The 14,691-nt window shown below is 40.9% G+C and overlaps 1 protein-coding gene across 2 annotated transcripts in view; it reads left to right on the top strand.

Annotated features, from left to right (window-relative positions):
* Nucleotides 1-14,691, top strand: part of SLC23A2 (solute carrier family 23 member 2) — a 155,246-nt gene that overhangs the window by 11,434 nt on the left and 129,121 nt on the right. The window lies entirely within an intron of this gene.

Raw genomic sequence — 14,691 nt, forward strand, 5'->3', positions numbered from 1 at the left:
CTTACGATTTATATATTTTACCAGAGCACTGAGCAGCTCTGGCTTTTGGTGGTGCAGGGGATTGAACCTGGGACTTTGGAGCCTCAGGCTTGACAGTCTATTTGTATAACCTTTATGCTATCTACCCCCACCCATATATTTATTATTATAGGGTTTACTGTCTTGACAGTGCCTACACTTATCTTTCCATTACTTTTCAGTTAAGGCCTTCTGTATAACCTTCGGTGGGATATTTCACTTTCAACTCACTGGTTGAAAAGCGAGTGCCTTACCATGTGTGTGGTCCGGGCTCGAGCCCCTGTACCACATGGGTGTTACATCTTTAGAGAAAGTTCTAGTGCTGTGGTCAGGTTGGTCTGACTGTTGGTCTGTCTGTCTGTCAGGTTGGTTGGTCTGTCTGTTGGTCTGTCTGTCTGTCTGTCTGTCTATCAATGTGTTTGAATGGAAAAGGACCCAGAGTGGTAAGGTACTGGCTACGCACACGCACACGCACGTTGATTTGAAGAGACTTCTCATAATTATAATATTGAATTGTTCTGTTGCGAATCTTTATACAGTCTTTATTTTTTTTCCAGGAATTTTAGACTTTATTCAGGAAAATTGATAATACTTACATGTTAGACTGAGGGAGGGAGAGAGGGAAGCCCATCAGAGGTCTTACTTACATCTTGCCCTGCAGCTAGGCAGAGAACCCCCCTTTTTTTTTTCTTAAAGATTTATTTATTAATCAAGAGGAAAAATGAAAACATACACTCAACTGAGATCAGTACAGTTTTGGAGGCACTGAGCCCCAGTGATAAGCCCGATAACTAAAAAAAAAAAATCTTGTCATAGAGATTTTATTTCTGGCTCATATTTCTAGTGATTCTCTTTTTTTATTTTAATATTTAATATATATATTTTAAATATTTATTTTCCCTTTTGTTGCCCTTGTTTTTTATTGTTGTAGTTATTATTCTTGTTCTTGATGTCATCCTTGTTGGATAGGACAGAGAGAAATGGATAGAGGAAGGGAAGACGGGGAAAGATAGATACCTGCAGGTCTGCTTCACTGCCTGTGAAGCAACTCCCCTGCAGGTAGGGAGCCGGGGGCTCGAAACAGGATCCTTACCCCATCCTTGAGCTTTTCGTCACGTGCGCTTAACCTGCTGCACTACTGCCCAACTCCCTATTTTAAGATTTTTTCAAAAAACTATTTAATTTGATAGGATAGAGAAATTGAGAGGGAAGAGGGATAGAGTGAGTGAGAAAGTGAGCGCAAGACCTAGTGATATATTCTCTATTATATGTGGTATTGGAAGTGAGACATTTGCAGCACTGGTTGTGATGTTCCCTTTAGAGGTAGAGACTTGGGGCTTGAACTGTGGTCCTTGCACTTGGTGATGTGTGTGCTTTACCACATGTACCACTGCCTGGCCCCTTTAGGTGATTCTCTCAAGTGGTGACTTGGCTATCTTGGCTTCTTCCATATTATAAACAACTCCACAATGTGGTTATTTGGCATGGATTTTTTTTTTTTTTAAACAAGGGGCCAAGATTGGCTAGGTATTTTTCTCTCATTCTATTTCCTATGTTAGATATAAAGAGTGATTTTGTCTGCCCATGAGAATGTGTCTGTTATACAGCTTAACAAACTTACTTTCCCATGATCCTCTTGAGTTTTTAGATAGGCAATCATAACTTGGAAATGATGATCATTTTTGTTTTCTCCAGTACTTTTCTTTTTTTCTTGATGATAGAGTACTTACACAAAGGCTTAAATGTGGTGGTGGCCCTTTTTTCTCCAGTGTTTACTGGAGTACATTATGTGTGTGTGTCCAAGGCTTTGCAGAGGTTTCATACCTTCATGGCTTTACTACTTTCAGCCAACATTTTTTTTTCAGATAAAGGACTTGGGACAAAAAAGGAGGGAGAGAGACAGCTCAGCACTACCCCACCCCCACCCCACCCCCACCACTTGTAAAGCGCATGGTGCTCCCATGATGTGGTGGTGGTGTGGGTGTGTGTGTGTGTGGTTTGAACTGAAGTTCTCAAGCATGGCTAAGTATGCACTTTCTTTCTTTCTTTCTTTTTAATTTTTTTCCCCCTTGTAGTTGCCCTTGTTGTTATCGTTGTTGTTGTTATTATTGCTGTCAGTGTTGTTGAATAGGACAGAGAGAAATGGAGAGAGGAGGGGAAGACAGAGAGGGGGAGAGAAAGACAGACACCTGCAGACCTGCTTCCCCACCTGTGAAGCAAACCCCCTGCAGGTGGGGATCCTTAAGCCTGTCCTTGTGCTTTGCATCTTGTGCGCTTAACCTGCTGCACCACCGCCTAGCTCCCAAGTGTGCATTTTCTTTTTTAATTTTTAATTTTTTTTTTTAACCAGAACACTATTCAGTTATGGTTTATGGTGGTGTGGGGAATTGAACCTGGGATGTTGGAGTCTCAGGCATGAGAGTCTGTTTGCATAACCATTATGTTATTTACCCTCCGCCCCTAAGTGTGCACTTTTTTTTTTTTTTTTTTGCCTCCAGAGTTATTGCTGGGGCTCAGTGCCAGCACTATGAATCCAGTGCTCCTGGAGATTATTTTTCCCATTTTGTTGCCCTTATTGTTGCTGTTGTTATTGTTGTTGGATAGGACAGAGAGAAATGGAGAAAGGAGGGGAAGACAGAAGGGGGGGAGAGAAAGACAGACACCTGCAGACCTGCTTCACCGCTTGTGAAGTGACCCCCTCTGCAGGTTGAGAGCTGGGGCTCGAACCAGGATCCTTATGCTGGTCCTTTATCTTTGCGCCATGTGCGCTTAACCTGCTGTGCTACCGCCCAGTCCCAAGTGTGCACTTTCTATAAGCAGCTACTGTGGAGTACATTATTATGCATAATGTTTGATGATGTTAAAGAAGTATCTTTTCAGTGTCTTTTTTTTTTTTTTGCTAGTTCTTTTTTTTTTTTTATTTTTTTTTTAACAAGAGCACTGCTCAGCTCTGGTTTATGGTATTGCAGGGGATTGAACCTGAGACTTTGGAGCTTCTGGCTTGAGAGTCTCTTTGCATAGCCATTATGCTATCTACCCCTGCCCTTTTTCACTAGTTCTTTATGTTGACATCTAGAGTTGTGTGCACTGTGGAAATTCTAGGTGAAACTCTGTTGCTCTAAATAAGTTTTATTTCCCTGCTGATTTAAGGCTGACCTCAGATTTCCTACCAGGAGCCTGTTATTCACGTTCAACCCCGGGGGCTAGCTTCTGTTTTCTACCCTGCTATTGGCATCTTTTGTGTCAGAGATTTGACCTGCAGTCTTTGAAAAAACTCCCTTTATCTCTTTGAGTTGTTTGGGTTCTGGTTTCTCTTCCTTTATTCTTTGTTCTCTGTGAAGCTGAGCTGAATATACCAGCCATTATTGATTTTTGCCTTTCCTGTGAAAGTTCCCCTTTTTTTGCACCTGCTTCTTGGTAAGGTGTGTAAATATCCCCTCCCCCCGCAGTGCTTGCACCCCTGCCCCATCTGGAAAGATTGGTATAATCTGGGGCTAACTGTAGATTTCATCAATGACTTTCAAAGGTAGGAGAGCAGGGCACTCCTGAACCCTCTCAGAAGACCCACCCAGAAATCTTTTAATTAATTAATTAATTTATTAATTTTGCCCCCAAGGTTATTGCTGGGACTTGGTGCCTGCACTATAAACCCACTGCTCCTGGAGGCTTTTTTTTTTTCCTTTTGTTGCCTTTGTTGTCAGAAATCTTTTATTACTTCACTTGATCAATAAAAAAATTGATAGCTAGGTTCAGTTTTCTTTTTAAGCATTTAGTTAGTGCTTTTTGGCACTGCTTCAAAGATATTTAAGACTCAACCCTAAGAGGTAGTGCAGTGGGTAAAATGTTGAGCTCTCAGGCATGAGGTCCATAGTTTGAGTTCTCACATCGAATGTGCAAGAGTGATGCTCTGGTTGTCTATTTCTGCCCTGCCCATCTCTATTACTAAATAAACACATCTCTTAAGGGTTTTATGTGGCATATGAGTCTCTCCTATAGCACAGAGGTTAAGTGTTGGATTCTCAAGCATGAGGTCCTGAGTTCAGTCCCCCTCAGCACATGTTCCAGAGTGGTGATGTGTTCTCTTTCTCCTCTGTCTCTCATTTAACAAAAATAAAATCTTAAAAAAAAAAGATTTTATTTACTGATAGGTGAGAGAGAGTGAGTGTGAGAATCACTGAGGTGCATGTAATGTCAGGGATTGAATTTGGGACCATATGCTTCCAGGCTGTAGTCACTGTACTACCTGGACCACAATACATATACCATTATTATTATTTTGGATACAGAGAAATCAAGTGTGTGTGTGTGGTGGGGGGAGTTGCCTGCAGCACTGCTTCACCACTTGTGAAGCCTTCCCCCTGTAGGTGGGAGCCAAGGGCTTGAACCCTCAGACCTTGTGCACTGTAATGTGTGTATTCAACCAGATGTGCCACCCTCCAATAAATATATCTTAAAAGGGAGGTAGCGCAGCGGGTTAAGCACAGGTAGCGCAAAACACAAAAGAATCCCGGTTCGAGCCCCCGGCTCCCCACCTGCAGGGGAGTCACTTCACAGGTAGTGAAGCAGGTCTGCAGGTGTCTTTCTCTCCCCCTCTCAGTTTTCCCCATCTCTTTCGATTTCTGTCTGTCCTATCCAACAATGATGACATCAAAAACAACAATAATAACCAACAATGAAAAACAAGGGCAACAAAAGGGAAAATAAATAAATAAATAAATATATATATTTTTAAAAAAATAAAGAAAAAGAAACATGCTTTAAGTATGGTCCGCAATCAACATTGATATGAACTTAAAAAAAAAGATTTACCTAATACTACATGGGAGGAGAGAGAGAAACTGAGAGAAGCTAGAGCACTGCTGTAGCACATGCAGTGTCAGGGATCAAACCAGAAACCTCAGACATGAAAGTCTGATGCTCTCCTAGCTGAGCCATTTCTCTAGCCACTTGATAGCTAATTTTAAGAAAATACAGCTCCTTTGTTTCCCAGAGACGGAGGTGCAGTAAAGACTGAGTATTAGGGGTAAAAAAAAAAAAAGCCTCAGGTGATTCTGGTGTGATTCTGGTGTGCAGCTGAACTGCAGATATATTGCTTTAAAGCCTTTGCAACTGAACATAGTGTGGGCTGGGAATGTCCACAGTGCTAGGTGTAGAACTTGTATGCATTTGGTCACTTTGATAGAGAATTGAAATGTCAGTATGTGTGTCTTCTCTTAATTTAATATGATCTGCCAATGTTTGTCCTCTTAATTTAATTTGATCATTGACATTGTTCTCTTGAGAAATATAAAGCTTTTGTTCTTGACTTCCTCCAGGGTATGTTGTTGTCTCTAACTTATGTGCAGAACAAGGGTAGCAACCTCCCTGGAGAGTGTCATTATTTCTCCATCTTCATCTTCTCCTCCCCCCCCCCCCCCACACCTCCTTCTCCTTTCTTCTTCTCCTTGTCCTCCTCCTCCTCCTCCTCTTTTTTTTAAACCAGAGCATCATTCAACTCTGACTTAGGTAGTGTGGGACTTTGGAGCCTCAGGCAGGAGAGTCTCTTTGCATAACCATTATGCTAGCTATGCCTGCTCTAGAGAATGTCATTTCTCAGGCATTTTGTATGCTTTTACCATATTTACTATAGGAAATGAGAGAAATTGAGAATTGCTGGGGACTCACAGCTATTTTAAAAGATGACACCAAAGATATTGGTGAATTGTTACTGAAAAGTATAGGAAGATTTTGTTATGAATTAGGATCAGAATTAACTGAAAAAAATATCTGGCACTGGGACTGGTGTCTGTCTTGTATTAAAGATACCAAGGCATATTAAGTTTGTGAAGAAAGCTCAAATAGTTAATTTTACTCAGTGGATATATTTTTTAAAAATATATCTTTTCTTTTTTAAAATTATGTTTACTTATTTACTTTAATTTATTATTTATTATTGGATAGAGACAGAGAGAAATTGAGAGGTTGGGGGAGATAGAGAGGGAGAGAGACAGAGACACCTGCAGCCCTGCTTCACCATTTGTGAAGCTTTTCCCTTGAAGGTGGGGACCAGGGGCTTGAACCTAGGTCCTTGTGCACTGTAATGTGTGCTTAAGTGGTTAAGTCCAGGTTTGCCAGCACCTGGCCCATTTATTTATTTATTTATTTATTTATTTATTTATTTACCTATCTATTTATTTGATAGAGACAGCCAGAAATCAAGAGGGAAGGGGGTGATAGAGAGGGAGAGAGACAGAGAGACACCTGCAACACTGCTTCACCACTCAAAAAACTTTCCCCTTGCAGATGGGGACTAGGGGCTTGAACCTGGGTCTTTGCACACTGTAACATGTGCCTTCAACCAAGTGTGCCACCACCCGGCCCCCTCTGTGAATATTTTTTTTTCTTCTTCTTTTTAAAATTATCTTTATTTATTGGATAGAGACAGCCAGAAATCGCAAGGGAAGGGGGTAATAGAGAGGTAGAGAGACAGACACCTGCAAGCACTGCTTCACCACTCACAGAGCTTTCCCTCTGCAGGTAGGGACTGGGGGGGCTCGAACCTAGGTCCATGCCCTTTGTAACATATGTGCTTATCCAGCTGTGCCACCACCTGCCCCCCTTTTTTTCTTTTCTTTATTATTGGATAGAGACAGAGAAATTGAGCAGGGAAGAGGAGATAGGGAAAGAGACAGAGATACCTGCAGCCCTGCTTCACTTGTGAAGTTTATCCCCTGCAGGTGGGGACCAGGTACTTGAACCCAGCTCCTTGCTAACTGTAATGTGTGTGCTTAACCAGCTGTGCCCACTGCCTGGCCCCCGTGAATATATATTTTTTTCCTACCAGAACACTGTTTAGCTCTAGCGTATGATGGTGTGGGGGATTGAACCTGGGATTTTGGAGCCTCAGGCTTGAGAGTCTGTTTGCGTAACCATTATGCTGTCTACCCTTCACCTTGAATATTCTTTATATATGTTTATTATTTGATAGAGACAGAAATTGAGAGGGGAGGAAGAGGTAGAGAAAGAGACAGAGACACTTGCAGCCCTGCTTCAACATTTGTAAAGTTTCCCCCCTGTGGGTGGGGACCGGGGACTTGAACCACTGTAAGGTGTATGCTTATCCAGTTGCACCATTGCCTGGCCCCATCAGTGAATGTTTTTTATTTCTGGGTCATTTGAAGTTAAGATTGTATGTATGTGTACACACATATATGTATTTGCTTCAAAGTAGAGATTATATGGGGGCTTTGTTAATTTTTAAGGAAAAAGATTTACTTATTTCTTAATGAGGAAGGGGGAACGAGCCAGAATTTTCTGTGATCAAGAGAAATGTTTCCTTTGAGCCTTTAAAGTTTGTAGCATGTGCACTCAACCAAGTGTTCGACCACCCAGCCCCAAGCCTTTAATATTTTTTTTTATATTTATTTATTCCCTTTTATTGCCATTATTGTTGTAGTTATTATTGTTGTTATTGATGTCTTTGTTGGATAGGACAGAGAGAAATGGAGAGAGGAGGGGAACACAGAGGGGGGGAGAGAAAGATAGATACCTGCAGATCTGCTTCACTGCTTGTGAATCAACTCCCCTGCTGGTGGGGAGCCGGGGGGCTCGAACCAGGGTTCTTAATGTTGGTCCTTGCGCTTTGCGCCATATGTGCTTAACCCGCTGCACTACTTCCCGACTCCCTGCCTTTAACATTTTCTAAGTGACCCAGGAGGTGGTACAATAGATCAAGCACTGGGTTCTCAAATGTGAGGTCCTTAAGTTCTTTCCCCAATATCACATGTATCAGGAAGATGCTCAGATTCCCTTTCTACTCTCTCTTATTATCTTAAAAATTAAGATTTGTAAACCAAAAAGGAACCCCCCCCTTTTTTGGACACCATAGCACTGCTTAGCTCTAGCTTATGGTGGTGCAGGAGATTGAATCTGGGACTTTGGAGTCTCAGACTTGAGGGTCTCTTTGCATAACCATTGTGGTATCTCCCCTGTTGGTATGCATGAGACCCCTTCTGTTTCATTTGGTTTAAATCCCCCCTGCTTAACACTATTCTATTTACATAACCACTTCATTCTATTTACATAACCACTGTTAACAAGTTCCACCCTCCCTCCAGGGCATTTGTGGTTCAGTGATAGGATTCTCGCCTAATCTGCCCCCTCTTTGTCACACTCTGATTTTCACCAGTCACTTTTCTCTCCACCCTCTCTATGTCACATCCTGTTTCCACCTTACTTGGCAAGTATATATAAAGACAGCATTGTGAGTTTTACGGTACCGTTAGTTTAGCTTAGCTCGGCTTAGGTTGTACTGCGCCCTGCATGAATAAAGAGATACTGCCTACAGCTCAACCATGAGTCCCTGGTCGTCTGTTACCCGCCCGTGAAGCCAGCCCGGCGAAAACAACCTAGCCCAGCGAAAACAACACTCCCCCACCAGAAGCCAAATGTTTTTATTTAGAAAATAAACCACCAGGGAAAATAAGCTACAAAAACAAACAAAAACTTCTTTGCCTCAGTTGAGTGAATATTTCTGGACATGTCTTAAAGATTCTGGCATATGCTATGTTGAGAATAGAACTCTGTAGACTTTTTTTAACTAGAGCACTGCTCAGCTTTGGTTTATGGTGGTGTGGGGAATTGAACTTGGGACTTTGGAGCCTCAGGGATGAGAGTCTCTTTGTATAACCATTAGGCTATCTACCCCCACTCTTTTTTTTCCTTTTTAAACTTAGCAGTGTCTTTCAGCCATATGATTAAATCATTAAATAGTCTTTTTTCCCTTTAAGACTTATATATTTACTTCTGAGAGAGGGAGAGAGAACCAGTGTATCATTCTGGCACATGCCATGTTGGGGATTGAACTCAGGGACCTTATGCATGAGAGCCCAAAGTTCAGGCCACATAAAGTAGACCCCCCTTTTACTAGTGATTTAATATTGTTTAACAAAATTGTAAGTCAGCAGGGGTATAATCCCCCAACTTTCTCACCACCAAGAGTTCCACATCCCCATTTACCTCCATTGAAAACTGTATTGTAGTTTTCCCAAGGTGATAGATATGGGTTGGCTATTCTATAACTATCTATCCATCTGTATCTCTGTCTGTCTGTCTGTCTGTCTGTCTGTCTATCTATCTATCTATCTATCTATCTATCTATCTATCTGTATCTGTCTGTATCTATCTGTCTATCTAGCTCTTATTTTTCCTATGGTCATGCCTTCTCTTCCGAAGTCACACCTACACTCTTACTACTCCCTAGTGTCCTTCCTTTTTTCCCTTTTCTCTTTCAGAGTCTTGATGGAGTTGGGTTTCAGAGCTCTCTTGTCATCTTCCTCTAACATTTCTCCCCCTCTGGGAATATGGACCAAAGATCTTTATGGGGTTCAGAAGGTGGAAGGTTGGCTTCTATAGCTGCTTCTCTGCTGGACATGGACATTAGCAGGTCGATCCATTTCCCTAGCCTGTTTCTATCTTTCCCTAGTGGAGCAGGGGGATAGCCCTTTAAAATGTGTTTTTTAAACAGTTAATTTTAACTGTGTGTGGAATGCATGTCTTACTTGATAAATTCTTCTGTTGCTGGGCACTTGGCTTACGAACTGTGTTTTTACTGTCATGAACATGATACAATGATGAATAGTCTTAATGAACTATGTTGTGTGTGTGTGTGTGTGTGTTTTGGTTAGTTAGCTTGTATTTATAGATGGCACTTCTTTTACTTTTTTAAAGCTTTGAGTATGCTAGATTGCTATATTAAAATTTTTTTTAGTTCTTTTTAAAAAAGGTTTTATTTATTGACTGATGAGAAATATAGGAGGAGAGGAAAGAACCAGACATCACTCTGGTACATGTGCTGCCAGGGATTGAACTCAAGACCTCATGCTTGAGAGTCCAGTGCATTATTCACTGTACCACCTCCTGGACTACCTATATTTAAACTTAATCTTTTTTTCAATCTGGGTGAAGAGTAGAATTAAAAAAATATTTTATTTATTTTAATGAGAGAGAGAGAGAGAGGAGGAAAGATACACCGCTCAGCTCTAGCTTATGATGGTGCTGGAGACTGAACCTGGCACCTTGGAGCCTCAGGCATGAGTCTTTTGTATAACACTTATGCTACTCCCCAACAAGAATAGAATTTTTTAAATGTTCTTATAATAGTGAGTTTAGACATTAAAAAACTAACATGTTTTTATGAAAGAGAAAGAGAGGGAGGAAGAAATCAGCACCCTTCAGCTCTGGCCAGGGATCTCATACACGCAAATTCTCTGCTAGACTGCTGAGCTGTCCCCCACCCTCTCAGTTTTAAACACTTCCAATGAGATACTTTTGGATATTTATATTGTGTTTGACATATCTTTTTTCTTATAGTATTTTTAAATATTTTCTTCATTCATTTATTGGATAGAGGCAGAAATTGAGAGGGGAGGGGAGAGACTGAGAGGGAGAGAGAGAGACCTGCAGCACTCTCCACTATTCATGAAGCTTCCCACACAGGTGAGGACGGGAACTTGAACTCAGGTTCTTGCACATAGTTCTGTGTACACTCTACAGGGTGCACTACTGCCCAGATACACATACACGTACATGTACACATACATGAATGAGAGAGAGCCAGAGCCAGAGCCAGAACATCACTAGCACTTGTGATGCTGGGAGTTGAATTTAGGAGCTTATGCTTGAGAGCCCAGCATTTTAGCCCTCTGCACTACCTCTGTCACAAAATATAAACTTAGTTTAAAACCTTTTAGATTTCAAATCTGCATGTTCATTAAAATATTTTATGGTAATTCACTGATAATTGCCATTGAGCTTCACATTTAACTTGGGCATTTTACCAGAAATGTAAATATGGCATTGACTCCCTAAATCCTCAGCTGATTAGGGAGATGAGTAAAGCCCCTACTTCCCCCCAGAATTAAATGTTTATTGCCCATTTATAAAATGGAATTGAATATACCAAGTCAAAGAGGCACCAGGCAGTGGCACATCTGATTGAGTGCTCACAGGGACCTGGGTTCAAGCCTTTGATCCCCACCTGTGGGGGCAAAACTTCTTGTGTAGAGAAGCAGTGCTGCAGACATCTCTTTTTCTCCTCTATCTCCTCCTTTCCTTTCAATTCGATTTCCATCTGTCCTATCAAATAAATAGAAAAAAGGGGAAAAAAAAAAAAAAAAGGAAAGACCTGACCTCTAGGAACAGTGAATTTGTTGTGCAGATACCAAGCCACAGCAATAACTCTGGTAACAGTTAAAAAAAATGAAGAAAGACATCTATTCTTTCTTTCTTTTTTCCCTTTTAAATAGATAATTGCAACTTGCAATTGTGGGTAAAATTATTTTTAGAATTAGATTTGTATATATATATTTATGAGTTCTGAGGTTTTTTTTTTTTTTAAAGTATGTGCATATGAGAAAAAGGGGGGGGGGATGAGGAAAAGAAAGCAAAAAGCTTTTCCTGTATGCATCTCCCAATCCAAACCAAATAACATTGCATCTGCCGATCACAACCTAACCAAAGCAACGATTGCTACCTCAACATGCTTCACCTCAGAATGTATTCAGAGACTTCACGTGTGGAATGACAACCCTTCAGCTTCATTACTCGGGTGAGACCTTTCCTTTAATAGTACACTCTAATTTCATCTCAGGTAGTTCACTTTCTAACAAAGTCCCATAACCTAGATATACACCAGTTTCTATGAGAGAGAGCTTATGTGCACACGTATCCATAAACTACTGCAAAATATATACCTGAAAGCAGGACTACACTAGAGTTTGCAGTTCCAGATGCCACCAGGATGCTGGCTAGGCTTCCCTGGATTGAAGACCCCACCAATGTGTCCTGGAGCTCAGCTTCCCCAGAGTCACACCCTACTAGGGAAAGAGAGAGGCAGACTGGGGGTATGGACCGACCAGTCAACGCCCATGTTTAGCGGGGAAGCAATTACAGAAGCCAGACCTTCTGCCTTCTGCAACCCTCAACGACCCTGGGTCCATGCTCCCAGAGGGATAGAGAATGGGAAAGCTACCATGGGAGGGGGTGGGTTATGGGGATTGGGTGTTGGGAATTGTGTGGAGTTGTACCCCTCCTACCTTATGCTTTTGTTCACTAATCCTTTCTTAAATAAAAAATTTAAAAAAAAATATGTATGCTCTAATCTCAAAAAAAAAAAAAAAAGTATGTGCATATGAGAAAAAGGGGGGGGGGGGATGAGGAAAAGAAAGCAAAAAGACCACACAGCCATTTATGGTGTTCTGTTTGTTTTGTCTTTGTTTAGAGGTCCCAGGCTTGATCCCTGGCACTGTCATATGCCAGAGCTGAGTGGTACTCTACTCTGTGATGAGCACCTGTTTTGAGCATAATTCTTTGCTTTTGTTATTTTATGAGTTCCATTTCCTCCAGCTAAAATGAGAGTTTTCTATAAAACTGCCCATTTCAGTAAGATTTTCAGGTGCATAATGCCACTAAAAATATGAATGAAGTGTAATCGATGAAAAGTGTATGAAGAAAACAGCAGTACACAGTGTGTTTGCCCTTCTTTTGTCATTTCACAAATGTTTTAATTTTCACTGAAGAAGCTTTTGGAAAAATCAGTATTTTGTGGTCTGAGAGGTGGCACAGTGGATAAGTGTTGGGCTCTTAAGCATGGGGTCGTGAGTTCAATCCCCAGCAGCACCTGTACCAGAGTTATATTTGGTTCTTTCTCTCCCCTCCTATCCATTTCATTAATAAATAAATAAAATGGTAAAAAAAAAATAGAAAAAATTAGTACTTTTTATGGTCTTTTTGGTACCAACAAGACTGATTTGACTATTTAATTTTTAATTGATCTTATTTATTTACTCCCTTTTGTTGCCCTTGTTGTTTTATTGTTGTAGTTATTATTGTTGTCATCATTGTTGGATAGGACAGAGAGAAATGGAGAGAAGAGGGGAAAACAGAATGGGGAGAGAAAGACACCTGCAGACCTGCTTCACTGCTTGTGAAGCGACTTCCCTCTGCAGGTGGGGAGCCGTGGGCTTGAACTGGGATCCTTATGCCTGTCCTTGCGCCACGTGCGCTTAACCCGCTGCACTACTGCCCGACTCCCTTTTTTTTTTTTTTTTTTAAACCAGAACACTGCTTAATTCTGGTTTATGGTGGTTCAGGAGATTTAACCTGGGACTTCGGAACCTCAGGCATAGAGTCTCTTTGCTTAACTGTTACGTTATTTACCCCCACCTTTAAATCTAATTTTTTAGTTGTTGTATGTATGTATATAATTTGGTTAGAGAGAAGTTGAGAGGGAAAGAGGAGACTGACACCTGCAACACTGTTTCCTGATGCGGAAGTTTCTGTGGTGCAGATGGGGACCAGAGGCTTGAACCTGGGTCTATATGCATTGTAAAGTGACTGTTCAGATTTTCTACTCTGGATGATACTGCTCCTAGGATTATCCTTTCTTCCTCTAAAATATCAGTGTCTCTCTCTTTTCTAAAGGAAATGGTAAAACTCAGAGATGACATCTATATTAGCAAAATTTTTGGTGGGTCTTTTCTCTTTATGAAGTCAGAATTTCTGGAGACCACAGAATTTCTTTGCAACCCCCAGTTAAGAAACAGAAGCACTGAAAACAGCTTCTTGTGAGTTCAGAGTGGTGTTTATGAGGGAAAATCAGTTGGTGTGTTGTGTTTAAGTATGATTTCTCTGAGCCGCTCATAAGGACCGGGGCTTTGATGCCAGGTCAGTATCCTTGTGTGAAAAGGGCTGGTTTTGATGTTTCCAGAGTATAGAAGGACTTATAAGAGAAAGATGAGGGGGTAGCGTAGCAGGTTAAGCGCACATGGTACGAAGCGCAAGGACAGGCGTAAAGACCCCGGTTTGAGCCCCTGGCTCCCACCTGCAGGGGTTCGCTTCACAAGCTGTGAAATAGGTCTGCAGGTGTGTCTATCTTTCTCTTCCTCTCTCTGTCTTCCCCTCCTCTCTTGATTTCTCTCTGTCCTATCCAACAACATCAACAATAGCAATAACAATAATGATAACAACCATAAAAAAAGGGCAACTAAAGTGGAAAAAAAAAAACAAACCTCCAGGAGTAGTGGATTTGTGCAGGCACTGAGTCCCAGCAATAATTCTGGAGGCAGTGAGAGAGAGAGAGAGAGAGAGAGAGAGAGAGGGAGAGGGAGAGAAAATGGTGTGCCAGTAACCTTTTGCAAGGTCAAGGATGCTTAGTGGTAACACAGCTATTTTTTTGTTCATTTCTCTCTCTCTTTCTTTCTCCCTTCCTAATTCCATAAAAAAAAAAAAAAAAAAAGACTTGTTTTTCCAAATTTACAACTTCTGACCTAATTCTATATTTTGGTCTCCCAGTAGTTAGTTTAATGGAGAAGAATGCCAAGTTCTTTCAGACATCTTACCAGGTTAAAAAACAAACTTTCCCAAAATAAGGCTTTAATGGGTTAGAGTACTTCCACTTATCCTTTCAGAATTTTTCTATGATTTGTAGTTAAGAACTCATTTTGCTAATTTGCAATTTTGCCCATTGGCAACTTTTAAAGAATTTTTTTAAAGCCACTTTAAGAATTTATGAAAAAGCAATACAGGTTGAAAAACAATTCTAATATGTTGGAAATGTATAAAGCAAATTTTGAAAGTCACACAACATTTCACATCTCTTCTATTTATCTTTTCTAATCCTTCCTCTGTTTACAA

Source organism: Erinaceus europaeus, chromosome 1 (genome assembly GCF_950295315.1).
Source record: "Erinaceus europaeus chromosome 1, mEriEur2.1, whole genome shotgun sequence".
In the NCBI taxonomy this organism is placed as follows: domain Eukaryota; kingdom Metazoa; phylum Chordata; class Mammalia; order Eulipotyphla; family Erinaceidae; genus Erinaceus; species Erinaceus europaeus.